The sequence below is a fragment of the Peromyscus leucopus genome, chromosome 10 (assembly GCF_004664715.2).
Source record: "Peromyscus leucopus breed LL Stock chromosome 10, UCI_PerLeu_2.1, whole genome shotgun sequence".
Lineage (NCBI taxonomy): Eukaryota > Metazoa > Chordata > Mammalia > Rodentia > Cricetidae > Peromyscus > Peromyscus leucopus.
This window is the reverse complement of record NC_051071.1, coordinates 67,749,755-67,776,880: the sequence shown is the minus strand read 5'-3', so window position 1 is coordinate 67,776,880 and position 27,126 is coordinate 67,749,755. Positions and strand designations below refer to the sequence as shown.

Sequence of the window (27,126 nt, the reverse complement as noted above, 5' to 3'; positions counted from 1 at the left end):
GGGCACTGCCAAAATACTATGTGCAAGGAGATGTACAGGGCGACTTAACTCTGAAGTCAGTTACTCTCCTCTGAACTCTAAATGGTGAGCTTTAAATAACCAGGGGAATAGAGAATAGAGGCAAGGAGGAAACAAAGCACCCTATTATACAGCGGGAAAAGAGCCCAAGCATGGATGCCTGTTTGGTTCATGTCTCACCACCTCACCTCCCACAGCATTCATAAATTATTTTCCTGTGTGAATCACTAGTCAGTCCTTAGCTGCTTCATTCATGAAACGTTCTCACCAGGGTCAGAGCGAGTCTCTCAGTTTTCATTGTTCTGCCCAGCCCAGTTGCCAGTCAAGAGTAGAAGAACAGCAGCCATGAAAGTCCACCCACTAAGGCCATGTAGATTTAGTTTTATTGCCGTGGACTGGTAATTGGGTATGCCTTGGTCTGGCCTGCACACTGCTTCCTCCATCTCAGCAATCGATTTCCTCAACTCTACTACTGGTTACACAAGATTTTTTTTTCCTTTTTACTAGTCTAATACAGTAAACACCTGTTTAGGTTGAGTGCCAACACTGGACCCAAACCTGCGCAACTGGGCCAACGGCCCGCTGCCTATTCTTAGTCATCCTTTTCCCTGGGAGTCTGTTTTCTAGAAACTTCAGAGAATGATCTCCAAGTTTGATAAGCTTCAAGGCATTATTCTGCATATCAGCAAACAAACTCGCAATCACTGAACTGTAACAATTTTGTCAAATGGCCCTGTAAACGAAGACTGTTATGAAACTCCTATGTGATAGGTTGTTGGGACAAACAGCAACTTGTCAACTTATTTCAAACATAACTGGGAAACCGAAGAAACACTCTAAATGTGAAAAAAGTTCAAGTAAATTACAAAAAAAAAAAAAAAAAAACCCTATCACTAACTACACTTTCTGAGCAGTTTATGAAATGAATCCCACATTACAGATTCAAAAACAGAGTTGTCCCCATCCCACCATGGTTTGCTTTCTGTGGTTTAACTCCCAGAGTCAACTGCAGGATCCTCTCACACAAATCCAGTACAGGATGCTACTTTAAGAGGGAAGGAGTATGTTCACATAACTTTGTATATGGCACATTGCTATAATCACTCAATCTTCACATTAGTTATAGTTGTTAATCTCATACTCTACCAGATCTCTAAATTCAGCTTTATCATAGGTCAGTATACAGAGCGGAAAACACGAAATTGCTAGAAATCAGTATCATCTATAGTCTTATTTGGTATGTAGACCTACAGCTCCCATGGATAGGAGGGGACTACTATGGCATTTAGAACATACCACAAGTTACTGCTTCATTTTAATCACACTCAAGGTGAGCTTGAAGACTCTCAAGAGTGCAAAAACAATACAGTCACAATAGCAATAATGGTAGACTATCTGCCAGGCACAGAGACCACAAATACTATGTTACAGGGCTCCAGTGATCACTTACTGTCCCTATGAAAAGAACCCTTTACCTAAATAACAGAACCTTAATTTTGCTCAAGGTAGTTTGTACTCTAAGGTTGTTTTCTCCCCAGACACCCTGCTGGGGTTTCAAACATGGATCAAGTGGAATGCTTTCCAGGATAGCTTTCCTTTCCTTGTATTGATTTCACCAACTTCCCCCAACTCTGCTTCCTGCCTCATACAGATGATCTAAACACCTGCAACGAAGCCTCCCTTTTGTGTCAACAAGGAAACATGTAATACAAGCGTGGTATGGAAAGACTTACGGACCAGAAAGCAAAAGTGACCTGTGGTCTCATTATACCAATTAGGTCTACTCATTGCTAGATTCCCTGTTATGGGAAAATAATAAATAGCTACAAATCCAAAGTTGTTAAATTTCTTAGGGATATTTGCAAGCACTATCTCATTTAAAATTTGACTGAGAGGAATTTAGCAGACTTTTTATTCTAAAGCCTAATAAAATGAAAATGACTCTATACCGGTATTCTTACCACCACAGAAGCAAAAGATGAACATATTAATGTAATTGTTACTTAGTAGCTTTCTCTTTCCTACTGACCCTAATCTAACTGATTACAAACACTCTCATTTTCTTTATACTCTCCCATCACTGGCATAAGTACTTTTTGCTTAAGTGGTTGCTGTTGTTTTGTGATGTTGGGATCAAATCCAGACCTTGACCTTGCTCATGCTAAGCAAGTGTTCTTCCACTGAGCTACATAATTTGCCTAAATCATTCTGCTACTCATTTATATACTTCCTATACTGCTTATTTTTTTTTTAAGTTTGGGGCTTGACTCCAGGGCCTTCTACTGACTATAGTTTAATAAAGCATTTCCATGGCATTATCAACTCTAAATGTATTTAGAGCAAATAAAGAAAAATCTCTTCTCTGAAGCAAAACTAATACACAAACCAAAATCAAGTGATGACTATAGTTCTCTCTCTCTCACATGTGCGTGCGCGCACACACACACACACACACACACACACACACACATCCATCAAGGAAATTTCTCTTTGCAACAGTCAGGGACCACTACAGAAAACCACAATTAATTAAAATGCAGAGTTGTGGAGCTCAGTCCCGATGGAAACATTTACCAAAGACTCCTGCAAGCAGGGCTCAGGAAGCATTGAAAACGAGGCAGAAAGACTGTAAGAAGCAGAGGGTCAGAGACTTTGCTGTGATATTGTGTCTCCTAGTAACATCAAAAGCTGCACCTATGAAGTCTCACCAGCAGGACTGTCCACGTGTGAGCTGAACAAGGGCACCAATGAATTTGTCAAACCGGACATAAAGAATTATAGGTGATCAAGTAAAAGGGGGAGCAGAAAACGTAGTCTTGCTCAGGGAAGGGCACACCAATTGGATATCCAGTACCAACAGTCAGCCCTGACAACACATGTGCAAGAAACATTATATGGACTCAAAAGGTTATATTTAGGAATACATATGTATATACCAATACATATATGCATACAATAACAACTGATGAAAAAGAGGCCATGAATTTGAAGGATAGTGGGGAAGGGTTATATGGGAGGACTTGGAGGGAGGAGAGTGAAGGGAAAATGTTATAATTAAAGTAAAATCTCAAAAATAAGCAACAAAATTAAATGATATGTTTAATAAGGTAACTTCTAAGCTCTCAATGATAATTAATGTATCCTCAGTAATTTGAAAAAATATATTACAGTATACAGCAATGCTTACTTCAAAGACTATGGAATCTGCAAAGAATTACAATAACTAGCTTCTACAAACTCCTTATCATGAGCCAAATACATTTGTTTCAAAAGCTACTAAATACTCTTGCTGTGTCTTATTATTTTAGCCCTGTCAAAATCCATGATTTTTCAGAAGAACAAGTTGATTTTATGTTTTGTGACTGGTTGAGTCAACCCCAAATTCTGCTCACTCTAACTTCTAAATATTTTTTAGAATTCTTGCCCTTCTGGGTAAGAAATTCTTCCAGAACCAGGTGATGAAATAGTCTTTAAAATAAAACATAGTCTATATTTTTGATCCTTACAGACACTCAATGTCAGCTTAGTTTCTTTTGGTATTTTGCTGAATTAAACTGGCCATATACTGGGATGAAAAGAATTAAATAAAAGAGGCACGATTTCCAGTGTTGACTTGAAGATCATGAACTAGAAGACATTAAAATTCATATCTAACAAAATCCTTGTGAGCTCAAAATGACAGTTCTCCCAAGATCATATTAAAATGCTAGTCACATCTAGATAAGGCTACTGGAGTAATTATTTTCAGGGACTTACTCAAAATATTTGAAAGGTTTCTTTCAGAAATGATCGCTGTGTGTATCCCATTTGGCAGAGCACATGTTTTATAAGCATCCGTTATTCATAAACTGATAAACAAGGAATAGGTAGGCATATAAGCAAGCCGAGACTCCTGCAATTCCAATTTTACTTTCACAAACAGGTGGTAGCTGTGGTGAGACTGAAGAGGTTGTCTCCTCCAGATGGCCAGCCTAGCATACAGGCTTGAAGATCACAGGCTCATCATCTCTTGGTCCTTTGCTTTTCCTTCACATTAAAGCATCCATGAAGTGTCATCAATTGGATCCCTAAGTGTCCCAGATACCATGCTTAGCTGAAGCCCATGAAGATTAATAAGAAATGAACCTGCCGTCAATGAATGGACAATCTATAACTGCTGCTGACACAGTAAGAGGGATTTAATTTATGCTACAGTACAAGATCAAACAGAAATGCAAATATCACGACATTATGGGCTGGACATGTTAACAAGTAAGAAAAGTCTGTTGTGAATAAACCATATTTCCATTGATCAAGGTACGATGCACTTAAAGTTCCTTAGTCCTATTTTAATCTGGAATATTTACATGCAGTTCTTCCTTTTTACCCTTCACTGTGTGAATAATGGTTATCAGGAAAGGTGATGAATAAGTTGTGCCATTTTCATAGGATTACAGACCAGAGCATCAGACTAGAATATTTACGTTGATTCTGAATCCATAGAATCTTTCCTAAATACAGAACTTTTCACAGTACAGAAAAGGTCACTGAAATGGGTCTATACCCAAAATTTCAACATCAGTGACATTTAATGATTTCCTAAAATAGTAATGATATTCCTCCTTGCACATGCTGCCAATTAAAAGGCAATTCCGAACATGAAAAAAGAAAAAAGAAAAGAAAGAAAAACTTTTGTGCTAGCATCATGTCTATTAAGGAGCTTGTCAAAATTCTATCAGTACAGTTTTAAAAGTAAATAATAGCAAAGTGATCAATCGTAAATAGCTTTAATTATGTTTCTCCATTCTACACTTAAAAAAAGACTCCTACTACATTAATGGAGGAAAGCTGGTGACATTTGAACAGGATCTGCAATCCAGCTAATGGTATTGTACTGATGTTAATGTTCAGATTTTAATAACTGACTATGGTTACTGAAATAGTAACATCAAGAGCAAAAGATTAAAGGGTATGTGGGAACTCTTTGTACTGTTTTTACAACTTTTCTCTAGGCTAATAGCTGATTTAAAATAAAAAGTTAAAACAATCTCTAGTTATAGTAACATAAAATTTTACAGTGGTTGGCTGCATAGTCTCGATGTAACAGCACATCAAATAACACACATTTCAAATAGCCAACACTTCATCATAGCAGCATTTCACAGTGTCTGCTGACTGCTTAACAACTAAGACTTACTAAGCTTTAATTGCTGAGAAAAAAAAATATTTCTATATAGATGGGTCCATGAACAAGAAGTGAATGGCTCAATGTTTCATTGGAATGTGGGAAGAAAAACATCGTATTTCATTAGTTATAAAATCCCAGAGCTCAATTCAGGCAAGAAAGGAACTTTTAAAAGGATCATTCTTTCCCATTTTATGATTATAATACAATTCCAAGAGATAAGAAATACTTTATGATAAAAAGGACACCTCTCTAGTCTTCAGCAAGCAAGACAAAGACAAAGCATTGTCCCTTTATTCTTAATAATATGCACTTAGGAAATGCCTATTATATGCTAAATACTAATGTATGCTAAGCTTTAGGGAATAAATTTTAAAGTAAAAGGATTTCATGAGTCTTTAGATACATAACATGTCAAATCTCAGATTATTAAAACATCTGGTTCTGAAGAGCTAAGACATCCAATAAGGTTTTACATTTGGATACCTTTTCCATTTCTCATGCAAACTCAAATACTTTCCTTAACATGAGAGAATAACAGCTGTCACTCACTTTAGTTTGTTCCAGAGGTGACAGTAGCAAATAGACTTTGTAAAATAGTTACTTTACATTTGTTTATTTGTTTTCTCTCTGCTAACATCTAACCATCTCCAAAGGAAGTAAGAGTCCAATTTCATGTAATATTCCCTCCTGGCCACCCCTCCCCACCTCAAGTCATTGTTGGACATCCAAGTCATGGTTTTCACTGTAATATAAACAAAATACCATTTTCTGTTGTATAATTTTGAGCTTATTCATCTTAGTAGTGCTATTGAGTTTCATCTGGGAGCCTTAACAAGGTCATAAAATGCACTGCTCTCTACCAGTCACTTCACATTGAAACGTCAATTTTATTTAGGACTATTATAGTTGGCTTCTCTGTTGCTATGATAAAACTATGACCATAAGCATCTTGGAGAGGAAAGGGTTTATTACAGAGTCCACCTTCAAAGGAAGCCAAGTTAGGAACTCAAGCAGGAACCTGGATGCAAGTAAGAAAGCAGAGGTCATGGAGGAACACTACTTACTATAATATTAAGCTACCTTTCTTATACATACCAGGCCCACATATCCATGAATCACCCCATCCATAATGGCTGGGCTCTCACCCATCAAGCAGCAACCAATAAAATGCCCCATAGACAAACCAAGAGCCTATCTGATGGGAGAAATTCCTTAATTAAGCTTCCCTCTTCCCAGGTATGTCTAAGTCTATGTCAAGTTGACAAAAATGAACAATGAAAATTATTTTATCAGTAAAATAATCACACATACAGAGGAAACAAGAAATTTATGACATTATAGAAAGTGAAGGAACATCTGAACATAAAATTTTAATAAAGAACCATGGATGGGGCAGATCTCTCATGGCTCCACCTCTAGATGAACTACGGGCAATTAACAACAGCTGAGAAAGGGACAATTAGTCTTCCCTAAGGATGAAGCTGCTAAATTGCTGACCAATATCAATCAGTCAGCCCTAAAAACATATACATATGAGCAGCACTAAATGGACTCATCAAATTTCATTAATATACTTATTTGCAACATAGATTGCCTTGTCACAACATAGGCAACTACTCTGAAAACACAAGAATGCAAGTTACTCCATTCCATGGAAGAGAACATTACTGTAAAATGATGTGATTATTTTTTTCTTCTTCTCCTTTTTATAAGGGTTGAAACTAAATATCAGATCCTGAGCTGTGAGGCACATGGACAAGAGGATTACAGGAGAGTTAAAGAATGCTACTTTGTCCTCCCATTGACTACAATGTTTGAGGCTTCTTGCAAGCAGGAGTGGCTGGCATTCACATCCAGGAGGTGAAGTTTTGTCAAGTCACCCCACCCCCTTGATTCCAGGCTGTTGGAGGCCTCCACCAACCTTGCAAAAGGAAGAGTAAGATGTGTCACTAATCAGTCAAAGAAGGAAATGGAACAGTGACTGCAGACCACCGGGGTCCACCACTTCCCACTGGTAGGTTCTGCCAAGGATAAGAGAATGACAGGAGCCTAGAGCAGAATGGAACACATGAGAGCCTGGAATAAATCTGCAGATGTGGAGAGAGAAGCTACCAAAGCAAGTAACTATTCAGTCCTCCACCTCAGCATCTCAACGGAAGCACTAAGAATGATCATGCCTCTATATGCGCATTTTAGAGAACAGGACGCTATTCTTTAGGTGCACCTTTCTGCTCGTAGGAAAACAAACTGTTTACACTACAATTCATCAGAGCACTGATATTCATATCCAGAGCAATTAGGCAGGAAAAAAGAGTATTCAAATAATAAAGGGTTATAAAAAAAAAAAGCAGGTTATGTTTGCAGATAATGTGATTTCATGTACAGAAAATTCTAAAAATCCTACCAAACAAAAGGTGTTAGAACTAGCCAAAGGATTCAGTGACATGGCAGAGTACACATGCAAAAGCTAAATCAGTAGCGTTTTTACATCCCTGTGTCAAATGCTGGAAAGACATCAGGAAAGCAGTCTTACTTACATTACCTATGAAAAACATTTACGCAATAAATCTCTAAAAATTTGTTGAAGAGTTGAATGATCTCTGTAGTGAATATAACACTGTCAAAAACCAATAGTCGAAACATACCTGGTTATAATAGATTTGAAAAACTAATATACTACAACGTCCATAGTACACAAAGCAATTCCCACCAAAACATCAATGTCATTCTTCAAAGACAATGTTATGCTAAAATTCATGTGAAACCACAACAGATCCTAAGCAGTGCAGCAATCATGAGCATATCATAACATCCGATATCAAAACAGAACACAAGGCTATAATGACCAAAGAGCCTAAACAAATATCTACACCCAGACCCCTGGGGCAGAAATGAATCTATGCATCTGCCACTAACTGACCTTGGTCCAAAGTGTCAGAAACATCTATTGGAGAGTCATTTTGATCACTAGCAGGAAAATCTGATCTACTTATAGAGGAAAAAAAATAAAACCAGATGTCTGTATCCCACCACACAGAATAATCAACCTGTAAACTGCATCAAAAAATCCAAACCTATACAACTACTAGGAAAAAAACAAAACAAACCTCAAGGCATTGATATAGGCAAGGACGTTGATTTTAAAAGGCCCTAAAGACATCACCAGTCAAAGCAAAAACAGAAAATAGGATTATGTCAAGTTCAGAAGCTTCTTCACAGCCATTAATACAATCAATTGTGCAAAGAGACAATTTGAAAAAAGGGAGAAAATATCTGAAAAGACATAAATATCCAGAACATCCGAGGAACTCAAACAAAATAGTCCCATAAAAATAATGCAAATATTCAGATTTGATCAATACATATTGTGCCTCCTTATCCAATAAATATATACAATTTTATACCTTATCCAGTAAATATGTGGAATCTCAAAAAATTAAATATAACACAACATATTACTTTTCCACAAAGAATCTGATATACTCAATTCATGCTGGTTTTACTTTCAAGTAAAATAGCAAGCAACAATTTAAATTTTTTTTTTTTACCAAAATAAATCCATGCTTTAAAGTCATGGGCCATTAATATAACAAAGCCTCAATAAGTTTGAGAAGAATTTAAAGACTGCTCCTATATTCCTGTAACACACAGTTTATTATTTTAAAAGGTGGCTAAAACCAAAATAAAATATTCCAGATATAAATGCATTTAACAAATCATAGCTGCACAAAATAAACACATTGAAAGCTCCCACGTGCTTTAAGCAAGTTAGAAGCAAGTAATGAGAAAGTTAGTAGCTAGAAAGGAAATTTTCCTCAAGTCTGATTCTTGGGCCCCACTCATATACACATACATAAAAATGTGTTTTAAGAAGAACACAATTTTAAAATGCATTTCAAACTAAGCGCTAATATATTTAGCGATTCTTCGAATAAAACATAGCTTAGACAATGCATCAAAGTTTTGGATGCAAGACTAACAAACATAAAGACACTTACCCTAGTAGTGTGTAAACTCACACTTTTGAGGTTTATATTAATACTTGGAAAGTTCCACAAAGCACAGCTTTCCTTTGACTCCTGGGATAAGTTAGACGTCTGCTCTCAGACCCTGATCACCTGCTTTCTGTACGGTTGCTCCAATGCTGTTTCACCAGGCCTACTGAGGCAGACAGAAACTCAGCAATGGAAGAATGACTAGGGATCTCAAAACGCCCATTCACCCAGTGACAGTCAGACACCACCCTTAGTACCATAGGAGAAAAAAAAAATGAAATGCAGGTTGTTACCCCATAGTGTGTGGGCTACACACCCACAATGTTGACACATAGAATACATCTTAAGTACAAGGGGAGGTATTTGACCAACACTGCCACTTGTCAATCTGGTTCTACACCTACGTTCAAAACCACTGTGGTCCAGAAGCTTGGAGCATTGTTTTTATTTCTCATTTATCAAGTCACTGAGGAAAGAAGGCCAATGAGAAAGCCATAAAGGCAATTTTGCATCTTTCTCTCTCAGCCAGCACATACTGTAGGCTGCATCTTTAACTGAAGACTTACAGTATGTGTACTTGCTGTACTTTTCCCAAATGTTGTAATAAAAGAGAATATAAAATAAAACCGTGTTTCTTTCAGCCTCCTCCTTCACATTCTGATGTCTCTCTGAAGACAATTTTGTGAAGTGCTTTCAACCAGTCTTCAAGAATGACCCTTTCAGATCTCATTTTAGAAACCAGATATGAGTAAAACAGAGTTAAGAACAATAACTTAAGTTAAAACTCTAAGCCTCATCCCCTCACGAATTATCCTTAAAGGTGTAAGCAGAGTTCTACCTGCATATTTCACTTTCTTACTCCATTTGATAATTGATGTAAGCAAACAGCCACGTAATTTGCACTGGTCAGTCAGATCATGTAATAATTATGACTGAGAATGATTCTCTTCAGTTTAACCCTGTAGCACGTATCTTAAATCTTAAGTCTTATTAATAAAAACAAACCTGCAGCCAGGTATTTTCGTGAATGCTGAATGATCAGAGAAATAGAGCAAGCCACATCCAACCTCACCTTGCCAATTCCTCAGCTGACCTTGTTTCCTCAGACTGGAAGCCTCTGAGTCCCCATCCAAATGTCTCTCAGCTGAACGGCTGCTAAAAGCTAAAAGCTTAACAAGGCTCTAGTTCCTGGTCCTCACACCTTATTTACTTTTCTGCCCCCCTGCCATCACTTCCTGGGATTCAAGGCACGTGCCACCATGCATGGCTGTTTCCAGTGTGGCTTTGAACTCACAGAGATCCAGACGGATCTCTGCCTCTGGAATGCTAGGATTAAAGGCGTGTGCTACCACTGCCTAAACCTATGTTTAATATAGTGACTGTTCTGTTCTCCGGCCCCAGATAAGTTTATTAGGGTGCATAATATATTGGGGGACACAATATCACCACAAACCTAGTTTAATGTTTTCCCCTATTTTCCAAACATTCTAGAAAAATCAATGAGTACAGCCACAGTATCGAACCCCTGGTCACAACTGCCATATTCAAGAACATTGGATGACCATTAGACATTTTATATTTAAATTTCAAACTCTGATATGAGAAAGTAATATTGTTGCCTCAGTAAAGGGGTGTGACTATTCGTTTTGTGATCTGAATTTTCTTTCCCTGAGCAGTAAACTGACCAGAATAGCATCCTTGTTCCTCCCTAAACCCACCCCTATATGTGTCCCGTATCTCTGGTTCCTGTCATTCTTTTCACCGGCACTGCCAATAGAGCCTGAAATTAACTTCTGTGGCCTTATGTCTTATTTTGTTTGGTCTAGTTCTTCTGAATTTTGTCTTGCTTTAATGTTTTACTTGAGGCATCATTTCAGAGCTGTCAGCACAGCCACAAGAGTACTTTGATGCAACCAATGACACGGAACCAAACAGAAAAAAGGAATAGGTAAAATATTAACATTTACTTTGGAATTTCACATAATGCAGCCCGATCATGCTCGCTTTTCAAGTCTGTCCCCCAACCCTGTGACACCCCCCACAAAAAAGAAAAAAAAAAACTATAAGTCCAATTTCTGTTGCTCATAGACTCACTGGGGCATGGTCAAACACCCAGTGACCAGCCACTTAAATGAATTAAAAATAAAATAATTAACATTTAAGTCTTTTCTGTGAATTACAGTTTTAAAGAATTTAGGAAGAGGGTTGATGTTTTGGGTTGACAACATATCTTTGCAAGATGCAACATTTATGTTTCGAGATGAACTTCTTAAGAGTATCCCAAGAAGAAGTCTCCAGTAAAGATGGGCATGCACCATTCAAATTGCATAATATGAATGGAAAGTGGAATCTAATACAATGTCTCTAGAAGGATACAAAGCAGTGCAATTCATTAAGGTAAAAACTGCAAAGGCTTCCCTGAGTTTCTGGTCCTTATATAGAAGGCACAGCATGGTCTTAACCCAGAAAAGATTAATATTTATTCTCAACTAATGTAGCTAGAAAAAAATGTTATTGTATGCCCTCCTTCTTTCTCCAGGAGCATGCTGATTGAAATGGGCTCATTTATCTAAGCTGACAGCCAGACAAAACTATATTGCGGATATTCTTTATCTCCAATTAAATAAGAATTTAGCAACATCTGGTTTGCTACAACAATTACCCAAAATTATTCAAAATAATTTTTTAAAGTGTGTTTAAATATGTCACTCTGCATTTAACAGTTCTTTTTAATACACCATTCAGATAAAAATGAATTGAATTATTCAACAATTTAGTTGTATATGTAGCAATTCTAACATAAGACTAAGAAATGAAGAAAAAAATTACTGATTCATTTTGAGAGCAATGGGGGATTGCAAATAAAATCAAATCCTTGGTCCTCTAGAATAAGAACTTGAGAGCTGCTCCTCTTCTTTAAACGAGTCTTCTCAAATGTCGGGGAGGTTAAAATCTGTATCTCCTTTCCATGTTGTAATTAGAGACCAGAGAACGTCTCAGCAGTTCTCTGAGGACACAAATACTGACAACATCTCTCATTGTACACCGAGTCTAAAGGGCACCAACTCTGAGTTCACACACATACGGCTGTTTTCAGCAACTGTAATTCCTCATTGTCTTTCACATATTCATAAGACTACTTCATTCAAGGGAAGAAGTTCATTTTGGATGAAGTTGCCTGAGCTCATCCCCTATCCTCCATCACATAATTCTTGACTACAATGATGCCTTTTTCCCCCCATCTCCTTAAAATAAAATTTAGAGGCAGCTATGTCTTGGGGGTGAAGGAAAGCTATCTCTGCTCTGAAAGCTTTGAAAGCCTAATCACAAAACTGTATTTTTATGGTTCGTCCATATTAGGTATACATGCCTACAGGATGTAGGTATTCAAAATCTAAATAAGAAATAAAAGCATTTCTAAGATTCTTATCTGACAACGCCAGTAAGTACTCAGGTTTCCATTCGGATCTCACAAATCGCTAGATTATCATTCTTTTCAGAATAAGGCTGAGATAAAAATGATAGTATGAGGTACATGAAGTAACGTGACAGAGTGAATAGAAAGCCGTGAAGACTGGAAGCAAGAGCTATGAAATGTAATGTCAATCCTGCACAAAGATTGGAAGCAACAGGAGAGGGTGTGGGTTGGGGACTTGAACCCCTGTGTTGCTCTTTTGTATGCAAAGTGAAAGTGGCAGAATTTATTTTCCTATCTGATCTTTAACCTAACAACCCGAACAATTTAGATGGAATTATGTCATGTGAACTAATGTAACTCTTAAGCTTTTATGAAATAGACACACTCGGGCTCAGGATGTGAGGAGTAAACTGAGGCTTGAGAACTTACCCAAAGCGACTGAGCTGTCACATGGCAGTCTCATGTTTGGGCTTATTCCCCCTTACTCTGAGGTTCATTTTTCCAAATAGACAATTATGATGTAACCAAGTTTTTGGAGTACCCACTGTTAATTTTAAGTCATCAAAACCATTTCTTTTGCGATGTTTCTCTAACATATTACACCTTCATCTTTTACAACAAAAACCAGTCCACATTCACGTCATCATCGCGTCCTTTAGGTTATGGAAAACAAAACCAGTCACAGCCATCAACTGAATTTACATTTTCATCCCGGTACAAAGTGAAAGAAATAATCTAAAAGCCACATGAGACTTAGACTTCCTGTTAGACATTTGATATCTCAGCGTTCAGGAAGCCAAATCAGCAAGACTGGAAGTTCAAATCTAGTCTCAGCTACATAGTGAGAACCTGTCTCAAAAGCAAAACAATAAATTCCATGCCACAATATCATATAAATGGTACGTATGAAAGAATAGTGAAGGGTCTGAAGACATAACACAGGGAGAAAAGAAAGTATTTCAATTATTACTGGCAAGCAGAAAACTTGAAACATCTTAAAAATTCTTACATAACATAGCCAATCTGTTTACTTGTGTTCCTTAATTTCCAACCACTCTGGTGCTGCAAGATAAATGAAGTACTGTCAATTTAAGTATCATTAAAATAGAAATCCCTTTTTACTAACTTCAACAATGCAATGTATAAACGAATGGCTTAGAGAAAAATAAATGATCTTTATGGTTGCAACACTCTCACCTAAATTCAGTGCAGTTCCAATCTGACAACACAACTTTTATGTAGCATTTAAAATAGACATATATTTTTTTTTAAAAAAATTATTGTATCACATAGCTCCAAACAATGGAAATTAAATTTCAGGTAAGAAAAAAAAAATCAGAGCGGCATTCCAGTTGGAACACTGTAGTACATGGGTACATCAATAAGAAGCAGTGAAGACCATGAGGGGGCCAGAGGAAGGTTGATGTACCTACACCATCTAGCTGAGCAGTGACAGGGAGAGAGACTTGGAGTGTCCTGTCATTAGGGCCCTCCGTATCCTTCTTCCTGTCCCCTCAGGACTCCTGCTTACGTCTTGGGCCAGTTTTTATACACATTTTCCCACCCTTCTGTTCCAGGTGCTCTCCTTGGACTCTTAACGGATCCTTTCTTCTCTCGCCCTTAAGCTAAGGTGTTCTGTTTTAAAGAGAGCTATCTGCCTCACTGATTTCTGTGCGGTCTTTGGTGCTCATTCAGTCAGAAAACCTTTCCCTATCTAGCCTGTCTGAGCTCCCTGGGCCAAAGTTCTCAGGAAATGCTGTGGTTTTTTTTCCCCCGTTTTGATCTTTATCACAGTAGTGTTTGAATCAGTCACAGAAGAATCTCTCAGTAAATATATATTCATCATGGAATGAAGACTTGAGCCCATATTTATAACAGTACACTTCCTCCAGTAAATAAATTTAGTCCACTAAGATAGTTTTCCTAAACCATAATTATTTTTATTTTGCCCAATGTCTCCTCCACTAGATTTATTTCTCAAGGACATACATCAGTTTTCATAAATATTAAATCATTTGCTCAAAATGTCTGTAAAATTAGCTATATCACCATCCACCAAAAGAATGCCCTAAAATTTAATAACAGCCGTAATCTTGATAGAGGAGAGACGATCCTCAGAGAGTGAATGACAGCATCAGAGGCCTCTCAATTCTTTCCACATTATTAATTTCCTGCTGTGACAGTTAAACTGTAGCACAGGTACTGCTACACCAACTTCCTCCATGATCTACAGATTCCTCCAAGCCAAAAGACACAGGACAGTAGACAGGGCACGGAAACTTACGATAAGGGTGAGTACAAACCATGCTTCTGGAGCAAAGAACTCTGTTCCAACCGTGATTCCCACAGATGTACACTACCAAAGTTAAATATGACAACCTGCGCTTTATACATCCTCATCTCAAATAAAGTGTTTGGCTACTAGTTAGAGCAAGTATTTTTTTTTTATAATATTCCAAAACTCAGCATCAGCTCATCAACTCCTACTGAGACATTCTCTATCCTTAACCACTTCCTCTGCACCCGACTATGCTCGCCATTGTGGTGATGAGACATTGATCAAAATCAACTTGGCTAGGAAAAGGGTCCATGTCCTCTCAGATTTCCAAGTAACAGGCCATTCCTGAAACAAAGTCTGGACAGAAATTCAAGCAGCACCCCAAGGAAGAACCGGGAGGGAATGTTGCTGCTTACTGGCTCCTCATAAAACCTAGGACCACCTGCTCAGAGGTGGGCCCAGTCAACTGGGCTCTCCTGCATCAATCAACAGTCAAGCAAATGCCACCACAGACATGTTCATAATCCAATCTGATTGAGACAATTCCTCAGGTGAGGGTGCCTCTTTCCAGGTGACTCTTGTTTGGATCAAGCTGACAAAAACTAACCAGCACACTCTGTAAGATGACCCATTTCAGAGGTGATGTCCACACAGCCAAATCAAAACAGTGCTTCTTTCCTCCCTTCCCTCTGCCCCATCGCTCCTCCGCTGGTCCACTGTGTTTGTGGTGTGCCCTTCTGATAACAGTGTCTGAAGCATCACATTCCCCAGGCTGAGATCCAGACTTCCTACTTGCCTTGAGAAACCCATCCAGTCCCCACCTTAGACAAGATCTAACACTGCAGCTAAATTGTCAAGGCACTCTGGACTTCCAGGGCCCACCAACTCTAACTAAATAAAAATAATCAGATACATTGTCTAATGTCTAATTTCCATCATTCTGCAAGTCTCATAAAGTCAGAGGATCTTTCTGCTGTATTATGCTCCATATCCCCAGCACCCTGCAGACATATGAAATAAATGGACAGATGTGAATGATAAAGTTAATGTAAGTGAAGATATTCTTTAGGGAATAGCAGAAAAATGTTGACGTATACTTAGGGGAAGAGATCAACTTCAGCAAAACATGACAATCTAGAAGTTCAAACAAATAATTAATTTTGTTTATTGAGCATGTAGTGTGTACTCTGGTTCAATTGTCATATTCACTTGTTATACCTATGAAAATTAGTCTATTTTACCCCTATTTTAACAGATGAGAAAACAAGGCCATTGTCTGTAATTTTTCTCAGTATAAAATTTTAAATTTTCCTATTTCTAAAACTCTGCTCTAGTCTTTTCAATATTCATTCAGAGAGACCTTTTACTGCCTGCATTCACATTTTACTAGATGCATATATTCACTTTCAAAAAAGATCACTCAACTTCTCTTAGGACTTAAACACAATATAATACTGAAATTTATAATAACTTAAATTTTATGTAAACAAATTCAGTCATGTGAAAAACAGGAATGACATTAAGTATTCAGCATTCAGTGTACACAGTTCTGTTTTCTAAAAGAAGTGTTAAAATAGAAAGAATAGTCCTCTGGACCCCAAACCCTGGATTTCAAATATATTTAATATTTAAGCATGAGGGGAAGAAAGATGATATAAGAAGCAATACCAAATGCTGAATTGATTTATTGGGGGAAATATACATATATAACAGGCAAGTGAAACATTGAGATAAGATATTTCTAATAGCTGGGGCTGGCCTTGAATCCCCAATTCTGTTTCCTCAGCATTTTGAGTTCTGAGATTTATGGTATGACTTACAACATTCAGTTACTAGTACAACAAAGAAATCTGAAGACTGTGAGAGAGACATATTAGAATCCTTAATATTTTAATGTAATACCTTCATTATATCACTTTACCATAAACTACTATAAAAACATATAATCCATTTTATCTTTTAAGCACCTCCAATTACCACATGCAATACTATGCATTAGCTCTTCAAGGAGGACGTAGCGGAAAACTGTTATAAAATCAACTATGTCAAGAATAGTGTTGAGTAAAATGGGGAGTTGCTTGTTTACTTTTTGGAAATGTAACTTGCAAGCAAGGATAGTCCAATTTTTAAAAATTAATTAATTAACGTATTTATTTTGTTTGTGTGTGCTTGTGTATGTGTGTGCGTGTACGTGTGTGCGTGTATGTGTGTGTGCGCGCGCGCGAGCGTGCGTGTGTGTGTGTGTGTGTGTGTGTGTGTGTGTGTGTGAGAGAGAGAGAGAGAGAGAGAGAGAGGGGGAGAGAGAGAGAGAGAGAGAGAACAGGCCCACACGCATGCATGTTAGCAATAGAATCCAAGTCCTTACACTTGGGAGGCAAGCTCTCTGCAGCCAAGAAACATCCCAATCCAACCCCGAAAGGGAATTCTATTTGAATGAGCTTCACCGCTTTAGTTTATATTCTAGATGTTCTAAAGGAAGCCATCGTTATCCTATCCTCTATTTGAAGAAGAGACAGACAGAAGTTTTTGTGATCACAGGAACACACCTCCGTGGTGCCGATGCAGTGCCTGGAAGCAGAGGCAGTGCAAGGAAGGCTGCTTCAGGGCGGGCAAGCTGCACCCCCACCACCTCACTTTGGGACAGTCTCTTCAGCTCTTCACAGCTGAGTGTTTAAGGAAACAGACGTGTGGAAAACAGCAAATTTCAACGTCATCTGAATTTATCTTGCCACAGAAACTTTAATAGCGACTCCCGTATTCACTTGATTCATGCAGGTCCACAGAGCACAGTCATGCAGTTATACAGTCATTTATTTATCAAGCATTGTAATCTGTCTCATAAATATGTTCTGGTGCAGAGTTACAAAAAACACGGAGCGGCAAAGTAAGCTGCTCTGTCTCCTGGAACTATACCTGAAATGTACATATTCACACAAGGAAACAGAACTCCCAGCAACATTATTTAAAAGAGTACTGCCAGTGTCTGTCTGTCTGTCTGTCTGTCTGTCTGTCTGTCTCTCTCTCTCTCTCTCTCTCTCTCTCTCTCTCTCTCTCTCACACACACACACACACACACACATACTCATACACACACACACACACTCACAAATAGAATTGACAGAATCAAATTTAGGAAGTTCTGGTATCAGAGTACAAATTACAAAAATGTGCATCATAAGCACTGTGGACCACCTTCAATTTTGTCCCTAATACATTTCTATGAACAGATCTCTAACCACATGTATGTCTAACAATACTTATGCTCACATTTACTAACTGTAAGCCATAATGCTTTATCTCCCTACCTCACTGAATTCTCTGTTCTTTCATACACAAATCTCATTTACTTTAAATGTGTTTATTGGTCATTTACTCTGACTTTTCAGACTTGAATTTTCAAAGATACACCAAATGGTCAGTTCAGTGTTCCATTAAGAGTTTGGTAAAACTTGACTTTTGTAAAATGACAGTTTCAAAGAACTGAGGAGATAAGGGAACTATCCAGAAAAGTCCCGGTAGTTAAAGTTATAATCTACAGTCCTACTCAAATATTAAAATATCCAGGAAATTATTTTCTTTACTACAGAGGGAGTTTGGCTTTTATATCCTGGTAAAGAGGTAACTCAGTAACTGCTAAAAATTACCACCCCCAAAAAAGGTAAAAATCATTACAATAAGAAACAAAGGATTAATAATTGCTAAGTAAAGTAACTTTCAGAGGATCACTGACCCAGAAGGCACACTCTCACATGTGAAAAGTCATAACCTATGATGTGCTCTCTAACCTAATGCAAGGAATCTGAGCCACAGAACAAGTGGAGAATCAACCAAGGTTTCAACATTATCATATTCCTTGTGACATCATTTATCCTAGTAAAAACTGAGAGCCAATATAAATAAGCTAGTATATAGATAAATCTATATACACTAAGGAATATTTTACAGTATTGAAAGTGCTTTCAAAAATATAAATGGTACTTAGGAGTTGGAGAAAACGTTATAATTGAATATATACTTTAATCTCAGTTCCACTAAAACACACACAGAATACCAATGTGGGCCGCTGATGAAAAAAATACAAGTTCAACATAACTCTGCAAGTATTGTGAATTAATGAGTGTGCTGACTAGTTTTATGTCAACTTGACACAAGCTAGAGTCATCTGAGAAAAGGGACCCTCAGTTGAGAAAATGCCTTCATAAGATTGCCTTCAGGCAAGTTTGTAGGGCATTTTCTTAGTGACTGATGTGGGAGATCGAAGTTCATTGTGGGTAGAGCCATTCCTGGATCAGTTGTCCTGGATTTTTTTTTTCTTTCTGTTTTTATGCCAATACCATGTGGCTTTTATTACTATACCTCTGTAGTACAGCTTGAAATCAGGAATGGCGAGACCTGCCCCCCACCCCCAGCAATTCTTTTATTGTTCAGGATTGTTTTAGCTATCCTGGGGTTTTTGTTTTCCATATGAAGTTGAGTATTGTCCTTTCAGGTCTGTAAAGAATTTCATATAGAAAATCTCGGGTAACTCTAAGCAAGCAAGTGAAAGACTTGCATGATAAAAACTTCAAGTCTTTGATGAAAGTTACTGAAGAAGATATCAGAAGATGGAAAGATCTCCTATGCTCAGTAAGATTAAAACAGTAAAAATGGCTATCTTACCAAAAGCAATCTACAGATTCTACTGGATTCTATATGGAAGCTGGCTGAGCAAGCCAGGGGGAGCAAGTTCTTAAGCAGCATTCCTCCAAGGATTCTGCATCACTCCTGACTACAGGTTCCTGCCCTCTGTGAATTACTGTCCTGACTTCATCCAATGATGAACAGTAATATGGAAGTGTAAGCCAAATAATCCCATCCCTCCAAAATTTATTTTGGTCATGATGTTTCATCACAGCAATAATAACCCTAACTAAGATAAGGAGTATTAACATATTAAATGGCTTCTGCCTTAACTTTTTGTTAATAATTCTCAGAGTGAGTATGTTATGTAATCATGAAATATAATTTAAATATAATCTTCAAAATATCCAATAAGCTACCATAGGAAAGATGAATGAGAGTCAAAATTCAGCCATTACTGGTCCAAACTAACATCCATAAAGAACAGCAAGCAGAGTCCTCTGATACTAATACTGTGACTTCTCACACATAATGCTGTCCGTTTATAATAAAGTGGGCCAATATCTCATTTATACACTTAATGCTTTCCTTCGTATTCCATTACCTTTTGTGTTGCTATTGTTCCTGTCTCCACCCTCTGTAATTTTCAAGGGAGAAAACACACACAAAACACACAGGCACACTACTGCTGCTATCTCACTAGCATCTATTATTCAAGAAAGGTCTCATTGAATAAATGTCTGCTCAGAGGCTCTGAGCAAATTTCATTTCTGAACACTACTGTCTGCAGCCCAGCAGGCTGTTTCACCAAGATAAGATCACACGTTTAATCAAATGCACCAAAAAAGGAAATGCTTCCAAAGTTTGCTTAATACCATCAAATCACCAAAACACAATGTTGATAGCATAATGATTTCTAATGCTCTTTCTTCCTTAGGGACCTGCAGCAATAACGAAGGTCGCTATTCAAGGGAGTTCTTCTAATTAAACTTCTATTAACCTTTAAGATTTCTCCTAAATTGTCTTCATATGTTACTACTTACACTGAGTCAGTACAAAAAAAAAAAATAACATAACTTTCAATTTAAATAAAGAAAAGGCAAAATAAAATACAAGTTACATATGGTGGCACATGTCTAGAATAGGGATGTTGAGGCAGGAAAATGAAGAAATTAAGGCCAGTCTAAACTAGGAAGTTTAAAAAAAAAAAAAGATCTGGGGAGATGGCTCCATCACTAGAGTGCTTACCACAAAGTGACTGTGAGCTTATAATGCAGACACAGGGGGATACTGAAGGCTCAATGGCCAGGGAATCTAGACGTGTTGACAAGCTCCAGGTTCACAATGAGACTGTTTCTCAAAAAAAGAAAAAATGTTGGGGGTTAGAGAGAGGACTCGGTAGTTAAGAGCACCTATTGCTCTCCCAGGATTTGGGGTTGATTCTGAGGACCCACATGGTGATTCACAACCACCTATGATATCAGTGCCAGGGTATCTGATGCTCTCCTATACCCTCTGTGGGCTCCTACACACATATAATGTACATACATTCACCTATCATCACACATTACATTCACACACATAGGCATGCCCACCCACACATATTCATATACACATACAAAAAAATAGGCAATACATTTACTACCTTACACTCATATAAATAATACTTCATGGTACCACTTTACTTCGGTTGGCCATTCAGGTTCTGATGTTGACATAATAGAAATAGATTAGATGTCTGTAATCTGAAAACATTAGTATTAGATATACCAAGATAAAATTTCCTTGGAATAATTGCACAAAGATGAAGTTACTTAGCCACTATTATTTGAAAGATCCCATTCGCTATACATTTGAAAAATCTGTCTCTAAACAGAAGGTTTACTTGAATAAGTATGCATTTCCATCTGAAGCACGGCATAATGAGCACACTAGCCAATATAAATGCTCAAACAGATGGATGGATGCATATCCATAAATGCATACTAGTCCTTCTTTTACTTCTGTTTGCATTTATTTTACGCTGTGTTTATGCCCATACCATAATTTTGTCTCTCCAGTTTCTGTTAGGATAACTTTTCTTATGTGCCATCTTCACTAAGGGTTCACTATGTGTTCCTTTTTGGAAAGATATTCTGACTTCGTGGAACTCAAACATGAGTTAATTCCATCCTGAGTACTGTCTGATCTGACATCTGGGAAGCTCTGTTCACCTGGGTGTACCTGGTGCCTATATAATCTAATTCAAACCTGTAAGAACAGCACTGTTCTCTGCAATGTGAACAATATACAAGAAGCAGCCATCATTCTGACCAAATCTGAGTTCAGTTTGCCTTTTGGACTCCATAGTAACTCCAACATTGAATGAAAAAGTTTTCTGCAAGTGACATCTTTCAGTGTTCAGTGCGTTTTCACATATGCAGGGCTTTGATGACATGTGACAGTTTCAGCAAGAGCAGGTGTTTTTGAACAAAAGCTGAAAATTTTTAACCCATGATTTGCATGATCTTATTTGGTTTTCTGGGTACAGGATGTATGGAACTATTGTAGAAGATCATGACTTACAGACAACCAATAGATGTCCTAGCCAGTTTTCCAATGCTGGTTTGTTATCAGTTAATAAAGGGTCACTATAGTGGACATTCAGATGATATGAACTGCTCTCTTTATTCTGTGGGAAGTCATCTGGTCTCAATTGAGTCTTCCATCCAAGTTAATTATCTTTCCATCCACAGAGGAAATGGAACATCCTTACCAACCCTGCTTTGCTAATAGTACAGGTGTGGTCTTCCTTGTCCAACCTGCTTGCATGGAATTGCTCTGTGGTTGGAATATTTGCTTGTTGCTTAATATCTGCATGTATATAGTGAGGTATCTAGAAATGATACCCAAGCATAAACACGAAATTCCTTCATGCTTCCTACATGCCCTCTACACATTGTCTAAATGTACATTTTTGATATATGACTTTGCATTTAAAGTCAGGTGAAGAACTTCTCCCATGGCTTCATATTGGTAGCTGAGTTAGTTCTAAATTTTAAGAAGAGAGGGTGTTTCAGATAGAGGGATTTCTGTTTGGGGCTACTCAAGCTATAGTAGACAGCTGCAAAACCCAAGTACCGAATTACCAACTTCTAAACATCACAGTAAAGGGAAAGTGGTAGAGTAGGGAGGGGCTTGCAACTGAAGCAGAAGCCCAGGGGCAGAGGACACGTTAAATAGTACTGATTTAGGCAAGCCTCCACCCTTCCCCCAAAAAAATTTTACCTAAAAAAACTCAATAACCTCCCAGTAAATTAATCATTTCAACCTAAAACTAACTTGAAGTGTCTCCTCAATTAAAAGAAAAAGATAATAAATATAACATCTCATCTAAGCATTTTATGTTGAATGAAAGTAAACATGACATTGAAGATATGATCATAAAATGTTCATCATTTCAGAATGACTCTGAAACCTTTGACTGCCAGACAGAAGAAAGTTGTTGAAAGTGAAAGAGACATTTAACTAAAATTTTCCTAAACTGAAAAGATGGCATTATTGTTAAAGGAAATAGGTGCCTCAGTTCTCTGTCCATAGTCAACTGTTCTTAATAGAATTAAAACTCCCTAGAAAACTTCTATTGAACATTTAAAGCCACTATAAAGAAGAAAAGCAATAGATATACGCATGGCTTGTGTTAACCCAAACTATTCCTCAATAGGTCCTTTGTCCATTCCTTGAAGTCATGATCAGTATTCTGAGTCAAGGTTCAAACAACAACCATTAGCCTCTGACAAATCAAGAACACTGAAAATTTGAAGGAAAGAAAATGCTCATGGAAATCAGCTGAGCCTCCCTTGCCTGCCAGAAATCAAATCTCATGTGGAAAGATGACCATCAGTCAGGCCCATTTCCTCTCAACCAAAAGTCTTTATTTGGAAGAGCTTTGAGGAAAGGAAGGGGGAATGAAACCAAACCAAAACAAAACAGGAGACTGTTGAAAACCCTCTCACAGGGTCAGCTGTCAATGGAACGCATTTTAGTATTCAAGTTACCCACCCGAGCAGAACATCAAAAACTGGGCTGAGTCTCACCCCTATTCTCACAGGCTCAGGCTACTGTGAGCCACTGGGGGCTGTCCTGAATAGTAACACACTCTGCCCCTGCGGGATGCATAAACACCAACACAGGCTGATCAAACAGAAAGTGCTCTCAGGGTTTTGGTTTTGTTTTGAAGTTGGCTTTCATTTTCTTGAGTCATATGTTCAAACACTTAAGTGTGCTGCATCTTAGCAAGTCTGTTGTTGAACATGCAGACTTTTTGTTTTGTCTTGTCTCCCCATCATATTTTCTAAACTACTATGTTGTAGATTCTTCCTTCTCCACATAAAGCTAGATAATTAGAAGAGTCACACATTAAGAAGAAGAGAGGGAGGAGGAGGAGGAGGAAGAGGAAGGAGGGAGGAGGAGAAGGAGGAGGAGGAGAAGAAGAAAGGAGGAAGGAAGGAAGGAAGGAAGGAAGGAAGGAAGGAAGGAAGGAAGGAAGGAAAGAAGGAGAGAGAAGAAAGAAAGAAAGAAAGAAAGAAAGAAAGAAAGAAAGAAAGAAAGAAAGAAAGAAAGAAAGAAAGAAAGAAAGAAAGAAAGAAACTTTTATTGGCAACTGTCACTGGAATACAGATGTTCATTCTCAACTCTGGATTTATTTATGAGCCTCTCAATACTTCTAGACTTTAAGGCAATTTTTGGGTTCTGAATTGTAAGGTTTCCTTGCATAATTCATGTACAGCAATCTTATGAGTACTTGTACTTTGAGGTTATAAATCTTTCAAAAGCATCGAAATCTGTAAATCTTGGAAGTGGATGATGGCTTGATTTGGTTACAACATTGAGGAAGTTAATGCTTAAGGAGCTGTTGACACCCTTTGAAAAGAAGTTCTGCTGTTTAACTTGAAATGTCTTAAGTTAAATGGTTATTTTCATAATTTAAAGTCAATCTTCAGGCATAGTGCTAGTGCTATGTCGATGTCAAAAGAGATTTTATTTTTCTATCAGGATTATTTGGGGTGAAGAATTAGTAGCAGGGCTTAACATTTTAGTTGAAGAAGAAGCACTCAGAAATGGATATTTAAATGTTTAAACAAGGGAGAGGTAGAGAAAGAACAGTAAGAAAGACAAATGCTAGAAACCAAACATTTCTTAATAAAATGTTATTGATTTTCATAGCTCATCAAGAACTCTTCAATTAAGAAAATGATAATTGATTTAGCTGTGTTTTCTTAATGATTGTACTCAAGGATATTTCTAATAACACGATGACTGATAATACCAGGTATCATGCATCAAATGCTCCCTTGAGCTGAGAGCAGACACGTTTACATTTATTTCTTATTCTTTTTCCCAAACCAGCACTATGGATTTATTCTCTTTGTTTCTCAGATAGAGCTGGTGGAGGTAGATCTGTGGATGCTGAAGAGTATAATCAGGCCATTTCTGAAAAGTTCATACTTAAACCAGTTGTTGGCTCTGCCTATCTATGCTGTACAATTTAGTTTCTGTAAAACTGTGAAGGCATCAATCCAAGTGCTGAGGATCATGAGGGTTGCAGTACTAAATTCACAGTGATATGCCTGATTTCAAACTTATATAGAGAGATCCATGGAAAGCATGCAAAAATATGTATAGTATACATGTGTATGTATAAAGTTCTCAGTAGTTGTCCGAAAACTAGATTCACAAGAACTAGAGTTCTCCAGCAAAACTTTAGCACCTAATTAAGCTAATTTTATATGTAAAGCTTCTTTCACCATTAGTTAGGCATTTCAACCACTCATATACAGACTCAACCATAGGATATAATTACTCCAAGGATCCTTTTTACTGAAATGGCCTGTTGTGGTGCTTAGGTAGTGATTAACAGATTAAGTGTGTAGTGAGTCATCTTGATATCACTTCAGAAAAGTGATTTCCTCCCTAATAATTCCCAAGATGCATAAATATTCAATTAGGGTCTTTGAAACTAGTTTTAATTGAGTATTCACACCACCCAACTTCAACCTGAGCTCAAATAGGCAAAGGTGTTCTATTAATTTCTCCTATGGAAAAAAATGCCAACAACTCTCCATGAGTTGTAAGATACAAGAATAAAATAAGGATTATCTTTTTACATGAAAGTTTTTAATTTAGTAAGATTTTAATGCATACATAAGGAACTGATTAACATTTCCTAGGACTCTTGGGAGATTCAATATTAATGATGATGATAATAAAGACAGCAGTCATTGACTATTTATTACTATTGTGTTCCAGAATCTGTTTTCAAATCTTTCAGTATATGCCCCTATTAAATTTCCCCAACAGTCTGTGAATGTGACACAACTGTCAACCCCATTAGAATAAAGTAGGAAACTGAGGTACAGTAAGAGCAAATATCTTGCTCCAAGTCAAACAGCTTCTTAAAATCTAGGCAAACATATGGTTCTCTTTATCTCTACACCATGCTGCCTATGAAAGATCTACATCTCCTAAGTAGATTTAACCTTTTCTATGGCTCCTCTGAAACATCCAAGTGCTGGTCAGCGGATCTTACTGGACATCTGTGCTGACCCAAACACTAAACACCAAATTTTTCACAGAACGGCGAGGAACAGAATAATGATAATGTTTAGTAACTAGTAAATACAATTATCTCCAACCTGCTTGAGTTTCTGAAGCTTGGGCTGTACGTGATTACTCTTCCCTAAATGTTCCCTTTTATGGTCATATGGGTGACATTTATGGGTAAAGGAGACAGATGTTGGGAAAAGTTTAAGAGGGTCTCAATCTTCTTGGTCACAGGCTTCCTTTACATTCTTTAAAATGAATGATTCAAAGTGTTTTGTGAGTATGCTATCTGAAATTATCACTGTTCATGTATTAGTAAACCGGAAGTTTCTTAGAAGGCAGGAGTACAGGAGTGCACATGTCATATGCCATCAGAACAATGATGTCATCATGATCCACACACCTTCAGGAAATCTCAAGAGTATGTTTTTAAAGGAGAAAAAAAGAAGTCAAATAAAGTGTAAGTATGACTATGAAAATGTTTTTTCTCTTTGCAGAACTTTGAAGAGGTCTCATGGCTCATGAGTCCCTAGAACCACACTTAGAGAGCACTGGTCTGAGAACATTCTCAGCTCTACACAACAACTGAACTGTAAATTTCACAAGACAGATGCTGTTAGTTGGAAGATTTATTTGTCCGTCCTAAAGACAGTTTTCAATATGAAATGAATTGGCATTAACATTACTCCATTTAAACTTTTGAATAATATAGGCCAAAATCTTAGCATCATTTGGCCTCTACTTACTCTTATGAAGATATTCATTAACATTAAAGTTAAGTTTCTTTTAATAATGTCAATAGGACATACCAAGACATGAATAATTTCATTATCTATTAATATTTACAGACTCTTGGGCTAGAAATGTAGCCCAGGAGTAGAGCACTTACCTAGCTGGGACATACAAAGCACTAGGCTCAAGCTCTACCACAGAGGGAGAAAAAAAGAAAGAAAAAAGACTTATAGTAATCTGCCATGATGAAATATAGACATAACTATACCCACCCCCAAAATAAATGGAGTTCAGTTGCTTCAGCATAAGACAACTA

General features: G+C 37.5%; 1 protein-coding gene across 29 annotated transcripts in view; it reads right to left on the bottom strand.

Annotated features, from left to right (window-relative positions):
• The window catches only part of Adgrl3 (adhesion G protein-coupled receptor L3), a 744,444-nt gene that overhangs the window by 712,589 nt on the left and 4,729 nt on the right, over nt 1-27,126 (bottom strand). For 2 of the 29 annotated variants that reach the window (XM_028894208.2, XM_028894402.2), the window contains exon 2: nt 26,968-27,001. The exons of the other annotated variants lie outside the window; for them this stretch is intronic. The gene's annotated coding sequence lies outside the window, so the exon portion shown is untranslated. The remainder of the gene's footprint in view (nt 1-26,967; nt 27,002-27,126) is intronic. 29 annotated transcript variants of the gene reach the window in all.